The sequence below is a fragment of the Acinonyx jubatus genome, chromosome A3 (genome assembly GCF_027475565.1).
Source record: "Acinonyx jubatus isolate Ajub_Pintada_27869175 chromosome A3, VMU_Ajub_asm_v1.0, whole genome shotgun sequence".
NCBI classification, from domain to species: domain Eukaryota; kingdom Metazoa; phylum Chordata; class Mammalia; order Carnivora; family Felidae; genus Acinonyx; species Acinonyx jubatus.
In genome coordinates this window covers 89,875,267-89,894,562 of record NC_069388.1, presented here as the reverse complement: position 1 = coordinate 89,894,562, position 19,296 = coordinate 89,875,267, and the positions used below count along the sequence as shown (strand labels likewise).

The 19,296-nt window shown below is 47.9% G+C and overlaps 1 protein-coding gene across 1 annotated transcript in view; it reads left to right on the top strand.

Annotated features, from left to right (window-relative positions):
* Window positions 1-3,260: 3,260 nt before the first annotated feature.
* The window catches only part of EVA1A (eva-1 homolog A, regulator of programmed cell death), a 46,513-nt gene continuing 30,477 nt past the window's right edge, over window positions 3,261-19,296 (top strand). The window contains exons 1-2 of the mRNA XM_053200820.1: window positions 3,261-3,331; window positions 4,672-4,713. The gene's annotated coding sequence lies outside the window, so the exon portion shown is untranslated. The remainder of the gene's footprint in view (window positions 3,332-4,671; window positions 4,714-19,296) is intronic.

Sequence of the window (19,296 nt, the reverse complement as noted above, 5' to 3'; positions counted from 1 at the left end):
ACAGGGGCCTCATGCCCCTCCCTTACATCTGACCTAATGTCGGAATCGCTGGGTAATGCTATTCTTTCATGATGTCCTCATGCAAAATAGATGATGCAAAATAGATGATGCAAAATAGAAGATTTCCTCTTTTATGATAGTTGTGCTAATAGGGAAATGCTGGATCTTCTCGTCTTGGGATAAATAAGATGAGACCCTGATTACTTTCAATTTCTCTTAGTCTACAGGTTATGTCCCCTCATCACCTCTAAGGCTATGGGGTATCAAGCCACACAAAATACCTGAATAAAAAGGCAATCACAGACAACTATTTTACGGGTGGGAAAATAGAGCATAGAGAGTTTTCTTGATATGTAATTGTACAAGTGAATGGGACTTGAAGTGAGGACTCTTTGCCATGGAAGGGGCAGGGTCGGGGGTGGGGATGGCAGTGGACATGGGCAATGGTGGCAGTAGAATGTACTGCCTAAGGAGCTTGGCTGCAGGGACAAACCTGTCAGGATGCTGTGAGGATTAAAAGAAAGATATGTGACAAGGAAGGGCGCAGGGCCTGGCAACGGAGAGGCCAGTACACGTACAACATGTGCACATCCACACACTTCACTGAAGCCAGCGGCTTCGAGCAGTCCTTTTCTAAGGTTCAGCCATAGCCCATGGGGTGGTCTGGGACAGCTTCTGGAAGCATCTGTTTCTGTAGGACCCTGGAGCAGTCACTTCAAAGCCATTCCCTCAAAGTTGGTCTCTATGCAAATATGTATGTTCTGGAGAGTGAGCCTAAGACTCCCAAGAGGGTTCTTGAGCCTCCTAGGTCGAGCTGTACAACCAGAGGCAGGGGCTGCCTTGGACGGCAGCTCTCATCCCTCTGTATCTGTGGCTCCTAAAACCAGCTGGAATGCAGGGGCTCAGCAGTGGCTTTCATTATAATGAAATGAGGTGATCCTAAGCAGAGTATTTAGTCCAATGCCTGTGCGCCCTAAGTATTCAACAAATGTTAGCAGTTCTTAACAGCCGTTGTAAACCCAAAGTTAGGTTCATGGATCAGAGAGTATTTCCAAATGTCCTTCCTCCAGGTTTAGGGGGGCAAATAAACAGGCTCTGGATTAGGGCCAGATTATGGTAAATCTATGCCATCTATTGGCATTAGTGTGTTTAATTATTTACTCATATATTTAGCACACATTTATTGAGCACCAATTATGTGTGTAGCCCTGTGCCCAGCACACAGTCCTCTGATCCCTCATGTTCGTGCATGGCCATGCACAGGGCAGACACACATATTGCACCAGGAAAACCCACTTCTTAATACGGCCTCTCCATCTGCCTGCTGATAAAGCTGGAGAGTGAGGGAGATCTCTGATCGCGGCACCTTACAGGCTAGGGTGTGGAATCTAGAGTTAGTCAGGTGTGTATTTTACAGATAAGTAGACTGAGGCCTGAGAGGGGAGTAGTGCCCAAGTTCAGACAGTAATTTAGCAGCCATCTGAGGCTAGAGCTGCTTTCCTGATGAATTTAGGAAACAAGGGTGCTTTTGAGCAGACCAGTCACCTCTGTGTGGGAGAGAGATAATTAGTCTTTACGTTTTCATTTAGACATGGGTGTTCTTTTCTTTTCTGAAGAGGTGCATTTCAAGATTAAATGAAGTAGCTCTTGAATAAGTCTAGAACAGTGGTCCTCAATCCTGACTGTATTAGATCATCTGGAAAGCATTTCAAAAATACTGATGTTGGAGCCCCACCCCAAAGCCAATTAAATAAGCATTTGAGGGGGTGGAACAGGGGCCTCATCATAGTTTTTAAAGCTCCCCAGGTATTTCTAATATACAGTAGGGGCTTCACAGTCTAACATGCAGTCAGTCTAGTATACAGGCAGTGGTCTAGAAAGCAGTGCTTCCGAAATTGTAGCGCACATGTGATTTTCTGGAGATCGTGCTAAAATGCAGATTCTGATTCAGTAGGTCAGGTGGGACTGGAAAGTACCTATTTCGAACAAGCTCCCAGTTGATATTAATACTGCCAGTCCACTAGGGTAGCAGCTCTAGAAGGCACCCTGGATTCTCTTCATACACTGGCCACTGGTTACTCCAGCCAGAGGTCTGGAAGTTACTTCTTTCCTTCATCGTCTCCCCATCTGCCCCAGCAGCTCTTGGTCCCCGTCTCTTGTCAATTCCACCCCACTGCACCCTGCCCTGCGGCTCCTCCGCTCGAATCCTTTCTTGATGTACTGGATCCACATTCTCTTCCCCCTCCCCCGCCACCACTCCGCACTCCCGGCCATGTTCTCTGCTAGACTGCCTCTTGATGGGGCTTTCTCATTCCTCCTAGCCTCTGCCCAAGCTGTTTTTAATGACCTATCTCTTAAGAGACCACAGCATCCCTGGAGCTTCTCTCTGCTTGTACTAGTCACCTAGGACGATGGTCCACGAACAACATGCCCTTCTGATTCATTTCTGCGTTGCCAGCGCCCAGCTCAGCGCCTATCAGGCTTTGCATAAATAGTTGCTGAATTTAACAAACAGAATCTCAACTCTGAATACGCAAGGCCAAACAAAGACCTCAGCGCTCTCCTTCTGATCAAAATGAACATTCCTTCGAGATTATGCATCAGGCTTTAAACTTCCCGATTGGGGGGGGGGGGGAGTTGATCAAATTTAACAAAGTAAGTACCTATATCCTGTCTTCTGGGCTGGGTGGTTTAATAGGGGGCTCAAAGCAGGCGACGGGACAGGAATGAGAGATGGATGCTGGCAAGAGCTTGGAGGTCTGCTTTCAAATCTCGACTCATCCCAGCAGGGGGAAAGGCTAGAGCTCTGAGACAGGGTGGGGACGGCGGATGGGGAACCTTCCGCGGCCCTGGAGTGGGTCGGAAGCGTGGGGAGGCAGGCAGGAGTTGGGGAGCGTGAACTAACTTGGCGTGGAGGGAGGCGCCGCACGCCGCAGCCGTTCAGGTTTCCCGTCTTTCCAGCGCCCACACGGGCCGCTGGCTTGGGGAAGGGGGCGGGGGAGAGGGAGGGCAGGTCCGGAGCCAAGGGGGTGGAGGAGGGGGGAGACCGAAGGAAATGAGACAACCTTTTCCTCCCACTGACTCGGGTTGCTCCAGCGTCTGCGGGGCTCGGTGCGGCCGCCCGTGAGCGCCGAGGCCAGGACCCCGCGCCCCGTGCCAGCCCTGGCGGCTCCTCCACTGGGATTTCTTTCCGAGGCGTCAGTGCCAGCCCAAGTCCGGGGCACCGCTTTGCCGCTTCCCCTCCCTCGGTGATCGGCTCCGGGTCCCCCGGCTCGGCTCCGCGCGCCCCGAGCGCAGCCCCCGGAAGTGCGCGCCGGCGGCCCCGGCGAAGGTAAGCGGCGCCCGAGAGCGCGCCCCGGGAGCAGGGGCGCCAGGCATCCTCAGCGGGCCTGGGCGTCCCCCGAGCGCCCCCTCTTCGGAAGCACCCAGAGCACTTCTGACCTGAAGCCGCTCCTTTGTTCCTGACCCCCTGCCCAGGTGTTGTAGGCTGGGTCCCCGAGGGAACTCTGCTTCCCAGTGCTTTCTTTTTTGCTTCCTCTTCCAATTTTCCTGTTGCTTCCCCCGCCCCTAGCTTCTTTTTCTCAACCCCCAAACTCTTAGCTCTCTGACTCTGCAGCCGGGCTTCGGAGAGCGGGTCCTTTCTTCCCAAATCTCGGCGCTTCTGTCCTCCTCCGCCTCCGGGAGCACGGGCTGACCTGGCCCGCCCGCGGCAGCGACTGGCTTTGACCCCGGGCCTGCCGGGTGCGGACCTGCCCCAAATCTCTGTGGCGCACGTTGAACTCACTGATCTCACCCCTTTTGGAGGCACCCAGTTCGCCGTGCGCTTTTGGCGACCCCCAGGACGCCGGAATCATAGCCTACTGGGGAGTGGAAAGGCTCTTGGCGCCCCCTAAAGCCTCAGTGGGAGGTGGAAAAGGGCGCAGGCGGCTCCTTGGTGCTCTGTCCGGGTTCCCCACGGTTGTAAGGAGTGAGGGGAGCACGGGATCCCGGACACAGGAGGCATGGAAGTAATGAGGATATCTCTCTGAAGGAGAGGAGGGCCAACCACATCGTGCTAGCTTGCCATTTTGCTTTTAAACTGCCTGAGTGGTCACATCAAGCCTCTGAGTAGGGACTCTACCCTTATTTTGCAAACGGGCAAAATGAGATGCAGAGAGGTCAGGTAATGTGTCCAGGGCCACACAGCTGGGAAGGGGCCCAGCCAGGATTTGGGTACCAGTTGGTTTATACCACATATCCCATATCCAACCCTATACAGGGTTCCTCTATCCGGAGTGAGCAGGAACTCATCACCTCCCAACGGCTCACACCATGGAGGATCAGACTTTTTCTTTTTTGAGCAAATGCAACTTGATGCTTTTCAAACCCAAATGATTTATTTAGTTCCTACTATGCTCAAAGTTCAGTGCCAAGCCCTGAGGTTTCATCTTTGACCCTCACTCCTTCAACCTCTAATCATCATCCGGTCTCTCCAGAAATACATAATTCTGCCCCAGAAGGCTGACCTGAGTCTCTTTCCCGAGAGGCAGTTAAGATCAGTGACTGGAGTGTTTGGATCCTGGCTGGGGCCTTCCTGTGTCTTTCTACAGCTGGAGCTCCTGTCTGTAAAGTAGGGATGGGAGGGTTTAAAGCAGTTGTTCTCAACTGGGGTTTCCATTTTTGCCTCTCCAGTGACATCTGGCAATGTCTGGAAACATTTTTGGCTGTCAGCAGGTAAGTGGGAGAGGATGCTATTCATCTGGTGGGCAGAGGCCAGGGATGCTGTTAAATAGCCTGTGATGCACAGACACCCCCCATAGCAAAGAATTACCCAGTCCCAAATGTCAATAGTGCTGAGGTTGAGACACCCTAGTGTAATGTATCAGTTCATGAAGAGTGCTATTATTCCCAGCTCTCATCCTCTTATCTGCTCTAGTTTGGCCGATTGTACCAGCCTCTGTCCCCAAATCTCCTTGCGTTCCAGTGCCAGAATTCTATTGTTAAAACCACAGCAGGCCACGGTACTACGCTGTCTCAGTACCCTTGTCGGCTCCCCAGTGCTAACAGAAGGGATGGGAATCTGCACATGTTTTACAAGCACCAAAGGTAGATCCTGTGCATATTAAGTTTGAGAATCACTATCTTGCAGAGTATCATCTTACCTCCAACACTGGTTCACATGGCTGTTCACAGTAAGACCTCAACTTACCTTCCCAGCCTCACCTTTTTCCACATCTTGAGGCACCTGCCTTACCACCCAGTTTACTATTTTGCTATTCTAGGTCCTGACTTTTTGGAATGCCCTTCTTCCTCCTTGACAAATTCCTCATCATTCCCCGAGACTAAAGCTCAAGTCCTGTGCTGTGTGGAGCATTCTTCAGTTCCTACAGCAATTCTGTTGCTCCCAGCTGCCCCAGCTCTGGCCCTTCTCTGCCTTTTTCTTTCAATATATCTTTCCTGTAGTGTTTACCATATAGGGATCCTTTGTTCACCCCCACACTGGTCTCTGCGTACCTAGAACTAGCACAGTGCTGTACTCGTGGTGGTGGTTAAGCTTGTGGGCTTGGGAGTCAGGCTGCTTGTGTTCAAATCCCAACTCTGCCACTTATTAACTCTGTGACCTTGAGCAAGTTGACTCAGTCTCTCAAAGCCTTATTGGTAAAAGAGGAAGAAATAGTCTTATCTTCTCTGCAGACTGGTGCAACTAACTAATGAGATAATAATTGTTCATCTTAATACTGATGGCCACCTCCATGCCGGACATGGTTCAAATTTAGAATTTTATGTTTTTACTCATTCAATCCTCATAACGTCCCTTTAAAGTTAGAACTGGTATTGCCCTGTTTGCCAGACAAAGAAATGGAAGCAGAGAGAGGCTAAGTAGTTTGCCCCGAGTCACACAGTAATGGGTGGTAGGGCCAGGATTCACATAGACAACTAGACTCTTGGCACTGTGCAGGCAGGAGGCTTATATGTGGTCCTCCACATATAATAAGTAGTCAGTAAACATGAGCTGGGTTAGTTGTGTGCATTAATAAAAGCAGAAGTCCACTGGCTTTTCTACTCATACCACACCTGTGAGCTAAGATTGTGCCATTATTTTTTGCAACTCTTGTTCTTTTCCTCTCCTCCTTGCCCGGAACCCATCCTCAGAGAGACAGGACACTGGGTCAGTCCTCTGTCACAGTGCAGGGCCAGCACCAGTGAACTTGATGCTAAATGGAGCCTTAAGTGTGCCCTAAGGTTAGGGTCCAGACAGCATTTCCTGTTTGGGGAGGAGGATATGGAGTCAGTACACCTGCCTGGGGAGAGAGGTGCAGATTTGGGGTCAGGAACCGTCTGACTCCAGCTTTGTCCTTTTCAAGCACGTGCCCTTTGCAGTGTGCACCTAGCACATAAATATCGGTGAAGTCAATCAGTGAAGGTACAATGGATGGGTGAATGCCACCAGCTGGGTCTCCTACCTTACATTTGATTCAATGCAGAGTGCACTTTCTCTCCAAGTGTTATAAGGACCATTTATATATTAAAAGTAAACTTGTAAAGAGAATTTAATGCCCCCTATAGGGTTTTGGAGAACCAGGTTTGGAACCAGTCCCTGACCTCCTATTTGAGTTATGTGTGATGTCAGATAGGAGGTTTACAGCTGATCACTTCACCAACTTGGAATCTTTTACTTCCCTGAATGCAGCACTGCCTTTGAAAGCAGAGCCCCTTCCTTGTGTTCCCTTGGTCACTTGCTCTGTAGGCCAGATGGCCTTGCATAAATAACCTGCACATTTGTGTATTCTGGCTTCTTCCATAGCTGTGGCCCCCCTGAGTTTGCTTGTTTTGGCAAGTCAACCCCCCAACTTCAGTGGGATGAGGCTACCTGGTATGTGCAAGGCCTTGTGTTTTGTTGGGGGTCACAGAAATACTCCAGTAAGGTTGGTTTTGAGGATGGAGCAGGGGGAGAACCTCCTTGTCCCTCAGCTCGAAACCCCTCAGATCCCCTGGGGTACCGCCGTCCCCCTGCACCCCACACTCTAACTGCCTCCTGGCATTATCCCCTCGCCTGGGTTACTAGCTGGCTGATCTGAGAAACAGATTCCCCTGGGTGCTAATGACTGGAGTAAAAATGTTGGATCCAAGATCTTTGGGAGCATCACCTGCATTTTTACTGAGGCTTTTAAGGTCTGGTCCAGTAGGTAAACTAGCCCAAAACAGGAATGTCAGGTCCAGTGCCAAGTTTTCAGGTCTCTGACATCACACCTTGGCCGCCACCTTGAGTATTACCTCTTAACTGACCAGCAGGCAGATTCTTAATGAAGCTGGTTCCTACTTGTGTGTTTGTTCTAGGGAAAGACACCTCACCTGTTTAGTCTTGGGCTGTGTTCCCTGTGAAATCTACCACTGGTGTTTGCCTCTTTGTGAAAATCTGACGCTGTAAGGGGCATTTGGTTTAGACTAAACTAGATCGCACCTTGAAGTATCAGGGTGGGTTTGGAATACACATGGGATAAGTAGTTGGTGTCGGGTGCCAGAGATATGAACATGAAGAGGTCGCGGTCTTTATCATCACGGTCACAGTCTGTGATGTGTGAAGGACACGTGAACAGGTCATCACAGTGTATTAAGTGGAGTTAGAGATACGAGCAGAGACCTGGGGGCTGAAAGGCACCAGCCACTAGGGAGTCAGGAGACGTTTCCGAAAGAGGAGGATGTTGGAGGGTCTTAATGGAAAAGTAGCTTGCTGGGTTTGAGGGGTATTGGTGAGCATGGGTGTGGCAGACAGGAAACTGCATGTACATGGTACAAAGCCAAGAAAGGGCCTGACAGATGCGAAGGTATGTGATGATGAGGGCTGGTGATGGGCCTGGAGGGGTGGTGATGAACTTTTCAATGCTCCAGGAGCCTGTTCCTGTTTTTTGGGAGACAACGGAGTGACATTTTAAGCTCAGGTGTACTGAGCTCTTTGAATGATGGCTCTCCCTCCTGTCTCTACTGGCCTGTTTCCTCCAGGGCAATGGGACCAGAGCCCAGGGGCCGTGGGAGGGACACTATCTCCAGTGAGCAGAGAAACCACAGTCACAAACAAAGCTGCAATGGTGATTGTGGATTGTTTTGTTTTCTTTCCAAAGCCCTGGCTGATGAACTGTGTGGATGGCCCCTCCTGAGTCTGGGCTTTTGAACGTGACCTTTAGGGCATCCAAAAGTCTGTAAGAATTGCTACACAATTGCTAGGTTTCTCCAGATGGAGGTACAGAGGGAGGAAGGAGGAAAGGAGAAGGGTGGTGAGGGGAGATTGATCAGCTCTGATTTACAGGAAATCCAGCACATGGCTCTGGTAGATCTACTGCCAGGGTGACCACCTTGGCTGGGAACTGTGTTTGGTTCCTAGCCCTCTGTTTGACCCCGAGGTCAGCCTCTTTTGCGTACGGCTCACCACAGGTGATGGATACATGTGCTTGCTGATCAGACCATTGATATAGGTGTTTCTGGAGGTCATCCCAAGACTTCCCTCATTTGTTTACCACTTAGTGACCCCCTGCCGCATAGGAGGCACTTAGTAAGTGATAAATGAGTGAACGAATGCCGCAGCATGAAAGTCACATCCCATCCCCTCAGGATGCTCAAGGCCTGCATGGAGACATAGACAAGAAAAGCAGCCAATGCAGCACACTGTGCTTAGTGCAGTGACAGAGAAGACGTGGGTGCAGAGGAAGACTCAATCCCATGGTCAGGGAATGGTCAGGGAACGGAGGCAGAGGGAAGGGTGGTCCCTTCTGAGGAACGTGATCCCTCCAGGGAAAGCGGCCCCCTGGGTGGTGGCTGGTAGGCAATTATAATCGTAGCCCCTGGGGTAGGTGTGAGAAGCCCTGCGAAGGGCTTTGCTTGCTTTCATTGCATTTCTCCTCACCACCACCTTCTGAGGTTGGTACTGGAGGAGGAATCAGGATCCCACCCACAGCCAATAGGCAGACCTGGGATCTGATCAGGCCACCGGACTCCGAGCCCTTCCCCATGGCCTCAGACAGTTTCAGGATGGTCATATTATCATCGAAGATTCTCTTAGGAAATCTAATTTGCAAAAAGGAAAGTACAGGTGTGTGGGTTTTGTGGGGTGTGAATTGGGGGGTGGGAATGGCCATTTCGTTTTCATTTTGCCCCCTTCTCTGTCTCCCCTGCCTGATGTCTGAGGCCTTGCCTTCTTAGGGGTTTGAAGCAGTCAGAAGCTCTCTGCTCTGGGGATCAGCACCTCTGTCCTCCTCCTCTCGCCTCCTTTTTGATCACCCGGGCAGCTTGCACTTTGTCCTCCGAGGTGAGATGAGGCGGAAGTGCTGCTCAGCAGAGAAGCAGCCGTAAACTCAGAAGAAAAACAGGCTTTTTACAAAACACCTGCTGTAACTTAAGCCTCTCCCCTTTGCCCTACACCCTCCTGCCTGTGTCATTCAGATGGTCAGTAGCTGCAGGGAACAGATGTCAGGGGATCTTGTTTCTGCACGGGGACCCCTGATCAAAAGGGCTGCCTAAAGCTGTCTTCCTCTGGGCACCTCCACAAACACAGCTGACTTGTCCTTTTACTCCCTCACTTTGTTGGGACAAGACAGGCCCCAGCAGCCCATGGGAGAGGGTGGGAAGGGCCTCTTGCTGGAAGATGCATGCATTATTTTCCTGAAGCTCCCATCCTTTGTGCCACTTGGATGAGCCCCCTCTGACAGCAGCAACCTTCCTTGCTAAGGTGAGATGTGACTGGGAAACTGTGGGTGGGCAGAATGAGCACTGCAAGGCGAGTCAGCACTGACACTTTCCTGCTGGGAGGACTTGGTCCTTTCATGCCTCAGTGGGCCAGTTCCATGGGGCAGGGATGGTTGGCCTGGAATTCTCCAACATTATACACCGCTGCACATTAAAGTAGGATGCACTGTGAGGGCTTTGTGGAAATACAGAAAGCAATGACCTGGACATTTAGAGTCTGGAAAAGACACGCATGAAAGTGAAGAGCGTCCCTGGGGATGGAAGCTTGTGTGCTCACAGAGGCAGCTTGGTGGCTTTGGTGTGTCTGCTCAGCTCAGACTGTCGGTGTTTACTGACACCCTTTGTGGCAGGCACAGTTCTAGGCCCTGGAAACACAGAGAAGGACAAGATACTCTTGCTCAAGAACCTCAGCAATCCAGTGTGGACACTGGACACTCAGAGATAGCCTACAGCATTTTGCTGTTCATCTCATTAAAGTAAGTTCTCTGGGGGCGCCTGGCTCAGTCAGTTAAGCGTCCCACTCTTATTTCAATTGAGGCCATGATCTCATGGTTTATGAGATCAAGCCCTGTGTTGGGCTCTGTGCTGACAGCATGGAGCCTGCTTGGGATTCTCTGTCTCTCCTTCTCTCTCTGCCCCTCCCTTTCTTGCGTTCTCCCCATTCCCCCCCCCCCCACCCCACCAAATAAATAAGTAAATAAACTTAAAAAAATAAAGTAAGTTCTCTGAATGCAAGATATAGATTGCTGGAGGCTACTGTGAACTGTGGCTTATAGCAGGTGCTCGACCAGTGACTGTGGTACCACTCTAAAATTCTGTGCTAGAGGCTATCACCGAGTGTTGTAATTATCCAAAGGAGGGGCGCCTACACCCAGCTTGGACAGCAGGTGAGTCAAAGAGGACGTGCTTGTAGGAGGCTGAGGTGGAGGCATCCAGGCTGCTGAGAAGAGAAGAACATCAGAGGCAGAGGAAGCAGGAAGAATACCACATGGCCAGGGGAGCAGGCATGGTGTGCTCCAGGGAAGGAAGGGACTAGGCATGGATGGAGACAAGGGAGGCAGATCTGTAAAGGGGCAAAGGAACCACATCAGGGAGAGTCTTGATGAAGAACTTAGATTTTATTCTGTAGGCACTGGAGAGCTCCTGCAGGATTTCACACAGAGGAGAGACTGGGTCAGAGTTTCATTGTAAAAATAGACCCCTCTGGCAGTAAAGTAGATATTGGAGAGGAATAATATAGGTGGCAGGAAGACCAGTTGGGACACGGTTGTACTTTAAAGAGTGGAACGAGCCTGGGGTTTGGAGGCAGAGAGACCTCCATCTATATCACCTTTGTGTAACAGGCTATTTATTAAATGTCTCTAAGCCTCTGTCTTCTCATCTGAAAACAGGGACTCCCGATTCCTCCCTCTTGAATGGATGGTGTTCGGTATTATGTATGATGAGGTATGTGAAGTGTCTACTACTGTCATTGATCCGTAATCAGTATGTGATGATAGTGGTGAAAATTATTTTTAGTATTATTGTTATTTATTGTCATCAGGTGAGAAATGCTGAGGCTCTGAGACATTGGCCATAAGGGCAGGGAACTGGACACAAGCTCAAGAAATACTTTGGTAATAAAGTTGACACATTTTGGTGACTGATTTCGTGGGGGAGTAAGGGAAGGGCAGGAGTCCTAGGATGACTCTGGGATTTTGGCCTGGGCAACCAGGAGGAAAGATAGTGGGGCTATTATTCATTAGGAGACTTAATGGGGTGGGGGGGGGGGAGGAGGTGGAGGAGGAGGGGCTTGCAGGAACTTGCAGGAAAAGATGATGAGCTCAGTTGTAGACAAACTGAACTTGAGGCATCTTAGGGATGGCCACGAAGACATGTCTAGTGGACAACCGGTTTGTAGGTTGACATTTAGGAGAGAAGTCTTAAGGAAGGCTCAAGGGCCAACTTTTGACAAGAGGTAATGAAGCCATGGTATGGCTCAGTGCCCAAAGAGAGATAGAGCATGGGAAGAGGAATTATGATGCTTATTGAGTGTATGCTGTATGTTCTGAATACTTTCTATGTGTTAATTCTCTCAATAACCATTGCCAGGGAAAACTATTACTGTAACTATTTTATAAATGAATAAATGGAGGCACAGGGGCAGCAAATCATTTGCCAGAGGTCATAGAGTAGTAAGTCATGGACTTGGGATATTAGCCCAAGCAATCAGATCCAGGCCTGTGCTACCTGTCTGTACCAGACTGCCTCAGAGAGTGGGTGGTCTCTGAGGGAGGGGAAAGGGGGGAACCTAGTGAAGACGACAGGAAGGGGCTGGGTAGAGAGGCAGGAGGAGATGAGAGATTGGAATGTGGAAGAGGAGAGTATCCAGGAGGGAGGAATCAATAACATCAAATGATGTGGAAATCCACTAAGACAAGAAGTGTAATATCCATGGATTTGGGAATTAGGGAGCTATTGGTGACCTGATGAGGAGACTTTGGAAGATGAGGTGGGTTAAAGAACAAATGTGAAATGAGAAGGTGTTGATACCAAGTATAGGCAATTCTTTCCAGAAGCTTGGCTTTGGAAGTAACGAGAGAGAGGTTTTGGGTGGTAGGAGTGTCTCAGAGCTGGAAAGACCTGTCAGAATGTATAAAGGGAGGGACGGAGTCAGAGTGGGCCCCACAGAAGGGCCGCAAATGCACTGTGCACACTGGGAGAAGTATCTCTATGTTCATTTTTCTTTTTCACACGTATTTTTAATATTTATCCCCATGTTCTGGATGACTTCCATGTTGATGGTTGGAAATCCTTCAAGAAGCCCCTGATAGGTGCTTCACATGTTAGGGGGAGTAGAGAAAATTTCTTTCACAATGCCCGGGGTGAAGCATCCTGTGTGGTAAAATCCAGATCATATCAGACCACGTACAATACGTCATCTACTGAATTTGTCTTTGAAATACTCTCTGAGAGAGCACAGTGTGCTGGGGCCCCACATCACATATGGGGAATTAGTGTCTGCTCTGGAGACACCAGGTTGGTAAGGACGGTGGATGGCACAAAGCCTGGAGAGGAAGGGACTCACCGCACAGTGTGGGGACAGGGAGGGACACTGGCTTTGAAATGGACATGAGACCTATGATCTGAGTGGAGGGAAAGGAGATTGGGAATGTAAGTAAATTTGCAGGAGACAAAGAGTTGCTTGGATCTGACAGGAAATGGAAGGCACATGATAAAGTGATTGTCACCCTACACTTAGAATGACCCTAGATGATTTGGCTTCTGCCATTGAAGTTCTTAATAATGGAAAATATTGACATTTCCTTATAAATGCTTTGTTACCAGGCTTAAAGGACACAGGTCCAACAGGCTCTGAGAAGATACATTTATCTAGAGCCAAAGACAATCTCTGTGTTTTAATACATAGGTTTCTTTTGTTGTTCAGACCAGAGGTAGATACCACAGAGGGTTAAAAGCTTGACTTAAACAAGAAATTCAGCTTTGCCTTAGTTCATGGTGCTGACATCCCGGAGGCTCAAGGCTAGAATTAGGGTTTGGCTGCCAACTTCATAAATTTGCCTTGGTTGAAATGGCATCTTTGCTCTTCTTGGATACATTTCAGAGACATGCACATACCTTCACAGAGAGCCTTTTTGGATGGGGCTTCCAGAGAGACATGGTCCAGAATCAGAAAGGTTACACAGGAAATGGCTTTGGGATATTTTTTTTCCCCCACATGAAGCAGCAACTCAGCTGAATTATTTGCTTGATCTTGAGCTTGGATTTCAGAAAAAGTGAACAGTATGTCTTTCAAGAGTCACATTTCAAACTTGAAGGTTCCCTTGGTACTATTGGAGGTACTACTGGAGTAGGAGTGATCCAGGGAAGGATCATTTCAGCCTAAAACCCCTCCCTATTCTGTCCTACCCAGGTCTCTCACCCTTTGGCTGGGTATGGGTGTGATGGACAGACAGGACACTCTCCCTAGAGACAGAGGGGAAAAAACTGCAGGAGCCTTGCCCATCCTTCCTCAACAGACAAGGAATAGAAGATGTCCTTCTTCAGGAGGGTATGGTCAGGAAATTATATAGTTCAGTGCAGACATGGACTCAATGATATAATCCTACATGTGGCTTTATTCCAATTCTTCAGGGTCTGAATTTACTGATACAGCAAGGGGCCATGTATACGTTCCGCACTGATTCCAAGAATGAGGGTTTGTATACGTGCTCCAAATATCTACAACAGAACCATCAGTGGTGCCTATGCCCGTCTGACCTTCTGGACCATGGGAGTACCTGAAGGGTCTGAGAGGCAATATCTGGTATGTTCAGGAAGTAACAGTTTTGATGCCTTAGGTTCTTTCATTTGTATTTGATTTATTAGTAAAATCTTTTTTTTTCATCTGTCCACTCATTTGCTCATTTGACAAACTGAACAACTACTGTGTGGCTGGCTCCGGGCTACACGATGGTTATGTGGTGGTGAATCTTAACAGTCTGGTTGCTGCCTTCTTAGAGCTCACAGTTGTTAGGGGACAGACATTAAAGAGATAAAACACAAAGAAATGCATAATTACAAACTCTGGTAAATGCTATGTTGGGAAAGAACAGTGTGCTCTAGGAGGGATAAAGAGAGAAGACAGTTTAACATGGGGGTGTCTAGTAAGGAAGAGAGATATGAAGATCCATATCTAGGGTCTACGATGTCCCATTTATTGGTGGCATATCACTTCTAAGGAAGGAGTGTCTTTGGATAGGGCTGAGGGGGGCAATTCTAGAAGGCTTCATAAAAGAAGGAATAGTGAAGAACAGATAGAAGTATTCTATATGGAAAGGGAATAGAGGTGTTCTGGATGAAGGGGGCCTGGTGTGCTTGGAGGACACTCATTCAGTGAGGATGGAGATTAGGTTGCAGGTAGGGGAGTAGCAAGAGGTGAGCCAGGAAATAGGCAAGAGCCAACTCACACAGCACTGACTTTCTCTTGGAGGCCAGTCAAAGGAGGGACTGGTGAGTTATTGGGGGGCGTGTACTACTAGAACAAGTTATCAAGAGTCCAGAAAAATTTTTCTGTGAAGGACCAGAGAGTAAATATTTTAAGCTTTGCAGGTCTTACAGTCTCTGCTACAACTACTCTGCTCTGAGACTACAGTGGGAAAGCAGCCATGGGGCATAAGTGAATGAGCATGGCTCTGTTCCAATAAAACTTTATGTACAAAGCAGGCAATGGGCTGGATTTGCTTGTGACTGTAGTTAACCAGTCCCTGCTCTGGAATAACAATTCTGGTGGCTCACTGGAGGTTCGACTGGAGGACTGGGAGAGAATGGAGGCAGGGAGGCCAGTTAAGAGCCATCGCTTTAATTCAGGGGAACTAAATGGAAGATCATAGGGAGAAATGGTTTGTGACACACTCTGAGGTGAAAGTGACAGGACTACATGACCAGTTTGATGGGAACATGTCTTGTTGTGTCGTCAATGCTCAGTGGACTAATTCTTCCACTGAAAAAAATATATAAAAGTTCAGACATTCTGTATGTGTGACTCAGAACCACACACATATCCTGGGAGGTCACCTGCTGGTCACAAGACACCATGCTAGGTGCATTACTTAGATTGCCCCATTGTTAAGCACAATTCTTAAGAATATCAAGTTGTATTTCCACACTGAACTGTAGAAATACTAAGTCATTGGCCCACAATCGCATAGCTGGTACATCATGGAGCTGACATTGAACCTGGGTCTAGTGTCAAAGCCTGTGCCATTCCTAAATGTAATCTCCCATCCTTGCAGGGCATGAAGTCCCTCTCCCTAAGTCTCCCAGCTCCCTCCTCTCCTTTCTTTCTGTCCCTGTGAAGACCCATTCCACCCTTTAAGGTTATCAATTAGCCTCGGGCACAGCAAGGACTGGACGTGTGTTTTAACTGTGGAAAATATCAGGTGTGAGCTTACTCTTCTGTGCTGGACAGAGGACGTGCAGCAAAACTCAGACCCAGACTTACTGTTCTAACCTGATGATCTGTGCATGTTATAATATGGAGGAGACAGTGTGGCATTAGGTTACAGATTAGGAAATCCCTGAATGCAAGTGCTGAGATTAGAATATCGCCTGATTCACTGCCTGATTTAGATACCCAGGAGATGTTTGTCAGATTGAGGTAATAGTGTCAGATGGAGATAATGGTATCAGATGAGGGAAAATTTGTAGGTTTAAACTCTAGAGGCCAAGGTTAGCCCCCGAAAGGACAAACCTGACCAGGTTGTGGTCAAGGAAATCAATTCAGTTACCATCTCCATTGGGTTGTCTAGAACCCCCACTGATCATTAATTTAGTATCTGTCCAGATTCAGCTAGAGACAGTCTGCACTGAATATTTTAAACAGGGATTTAGAGGCTGAGAAATATCCAAGAACAACTGAATTATGTCATGGATACAGCAGTCCTTTTAGTGAGACCTAGTGACCAGAACTGGGTCACATGGTAAATGGAATGGCAAAGAGACCGCCATGATTGACGTGGATCAGTCGCATGACCCGTCACGCCTTGGCCCCTGGCAGATGGACACAACAAAAGGGCTCCTGCAGCAAGCAGGAAGGGGAAATGCCTTTTGGGGAGATAAACACAGGTGTCTGCCACAGCTGTTGATCTGCTTCTGACCACCAGCCTTCTCCCTCGCTAGGACTGCTATAACCAAGTACTACAAACCGAATGGATTAGAACAACTGATAATTACAGGTAACAACAGATAATAAATTCGTGAGACAAATTTATTGTCTCACAGTTCTGGATGCTAGAAAAAGTATCAGTAGGGCAAGGCTCCCTCTGAAGACACTAGAGAAGCATCCGATCCAGATTTCTCCCCGGCTTCTAGTAGCCAGGTAGCTTCCTGTAGCATTTTTGTCTTCTCCCTGTGTCTTCACATCGTCTTCCCTGTGTGTGTGTCTGAGCCCAAATTTCCCCTTTTTATGAGGACACCAGCCACAGTGGATGAGGGTCCATGCTAATGGCCTGATCTTTACTTGGTCAAACCTGCAAAGATCCTATTTCCAAATAAGGTCATATTCTGAGGTACTGAGGTTAAGACTTCACCATATGTTTGTTTATTTGTTTGTCTGTTTGTTTGTTTGAGGGACACAGCTCAGCTCATAACACAGCCCAGGAGTTCAGACTGCTTCCCGAGGCCAATGTGACTGAGTGGTATCTACTCTAAGTAAGGTATCTCCACCGATGGTCATCTTTCTGTCCACTTCCTCGATGTGCTGCTGGGGACATGTGGATTCTGTCTCTAGTGGCTCCTGATTTGTCATATTTCAGATGGTTTCCCTTCCTGACTTCTCAGCCTCTGCGCTGGCCAGTGCTCTCTAAGCCATGCTCGAGTGCATTTGTCCTCTTAAACTGTCCTTCCCTACTTGGCACTCTGCTCACTCATTTACCAGTTTGTAAAATGTAAGTGTTGAGTTCCTGTTGCATTCCGGCCACTGCACTAAGTTCTGAGGATGTAAAGATGAAAAAGGTGACAAAGACAGTTCCTGCTCTCAGGGAGTTTTTGTGGGAGGCCACACAAGCAAATGGGGTGAAACAATTGCAAAGGGAAGTGTGCATGCAGATTATGAATACTATGTTGTCCCCAGCTTAGTGTCCTCTTTGGCTCCCTAGTGCCAACAGGGGAGACTCCAGGCTCCCTAGCAGAGTACGCCAGGTCCCTTCAACAGCATCATCTCTTGCTGTTCCTTTCCTTTTACTTTGTGCTTCATTCCTTTTGACCCACCTGCTATTCCCCAACTATATAGATTTCCATATCAAATCTTGTCTTTCTACATGAGTACTGTCTCTGTTGGAATGTGCTCCTCCTGCCCCATCCTCAGCTATTACCCACTTGATTGCAATTCCCATTTCTTCTTGGAGACTCACTTCTCTGTCCCCCCATCCTCTCTTTCTCCCTGTGCTCCCCTTTGGGAATAATACCTGCCTCCTCGAGAGAGACACTGACTGGAGCTTGTTTATCTCTGTAACCCCAGCCTCTAGTATCATGCTTGTGTTAATAGGTGCTTAGTCAATAAATGAGTGAGTGAATGAATACATGAATGATTCCTAGTCTGTGCTTTGCTCCTACTCACTTCAAGCTGCACTTTCCTTTGGACTTCTTCCCTCTAAATCATTTGACCATTACTTTTCTTCTACCACAAGCCCAGAGACCTCACGGCTCCTGACATTCTCTCCATTACGCCGACATCACTGCTATGCTGGCCCTGGTGGTCAGTGGCCACATGTGACTACCCATTCACTGCCATCTCTCTGGGGTGCCCTGCTCACACGAAGAAAGGCCTGCTTCCTTGCCTGTAGGAACCTGGTTCTCCTAGGACAAGCAAAACTGCCTCCGTGGCCTTCTCTGTGTCTCTGTTTCCAAAGCTTCTCCCTTTCCCAATTTTAGGAGCAACAGACTGCCATTTCTGCTACACTGATAATTCAACAATTACCTTTTTGAGCCCCAAGTTTGTACCTGGGGCTCTGCTGAAGCACATCAACTCTCATCTGCTTTCTGCCCTTCTAATCAAGAAGATCTGTTCTTTAATCCCTTCCTGCTAAATATATTGGGTTTCTTCTATGTATTGAATGATCTAGTGATTCAAAAATTTTTTTAGCATTAAAACTCTTTAAGGGATGGGTGCCTGCCTGGCTGAGTCAGCCTGATTTTGGCTTAGGTCATGATCTCACAGTTCGTGGGATCAAGCCCCGAGTCAGGTTCCACGCTGACAGTGGGGAACCTGCTTGGGATTCTCTCTCTCCTTCTCTCTCTGCCCCTCCTCCACTCATGCTCTCGCTCTCAAAATAAATAAAAATTAAAATAAACTCTTTAAGTTAAATCTTATATGGCATATCAATGAGTAAAATGGAAAAAAAAAGCCCAATATTTTGTTGCATGATATTTTCTGTGATAACTCTAGCTTATAACATACAGTGAATAATGGAAACAATGACATTGTCATGAAGAACATGAAAATTTGAAATGGAGGGTCTGGAATGATGGGTACAGCCTCCAGACACCCTCAGTATTAATGCGTCCCTGTGTTTTGTATTAGCACCATGGCCTTGTGAAAATTATGACTGCCAGCCATTGGTAGTGATAACACTTTTAAGCAGGATCCCTTGTAGATTCAGGTTATTCTGATTAAAACAACCCAGAACTTTGAAAGAGGAATACAGGAAAAATTGCTTATAATGTTGACTCACTAACCCTATGTGAAAACTGTTTGCATTCCTTAATTACAAAGGATCTGATTGAAAGGAATAGATGAACAGGTTCTTCAAACTATTTACATCTTTGTTTGGCAGAAAACACTTGCTCAAAACATAGTGTATCATTATGAAACGTTAATTATGTTATTAAAATTATTTTCAGAAACTCCAATGCCTGTTTCTCTCTAGTAATAACTTAAAACCTTTAACACAGCAAAAGGAAGGAAGGAAGGAAGGAAGGAAGGAAGGAAGGAAGGAAGGAAGGAAGGAGGGGAGAGGAGGGAAGGGGAGGGGAGGGAAGGGGATGGGAGGGAAAGGAAGGGAACGGTTAATTTAATTTGGCAGGTGGAGTCCAAACTTT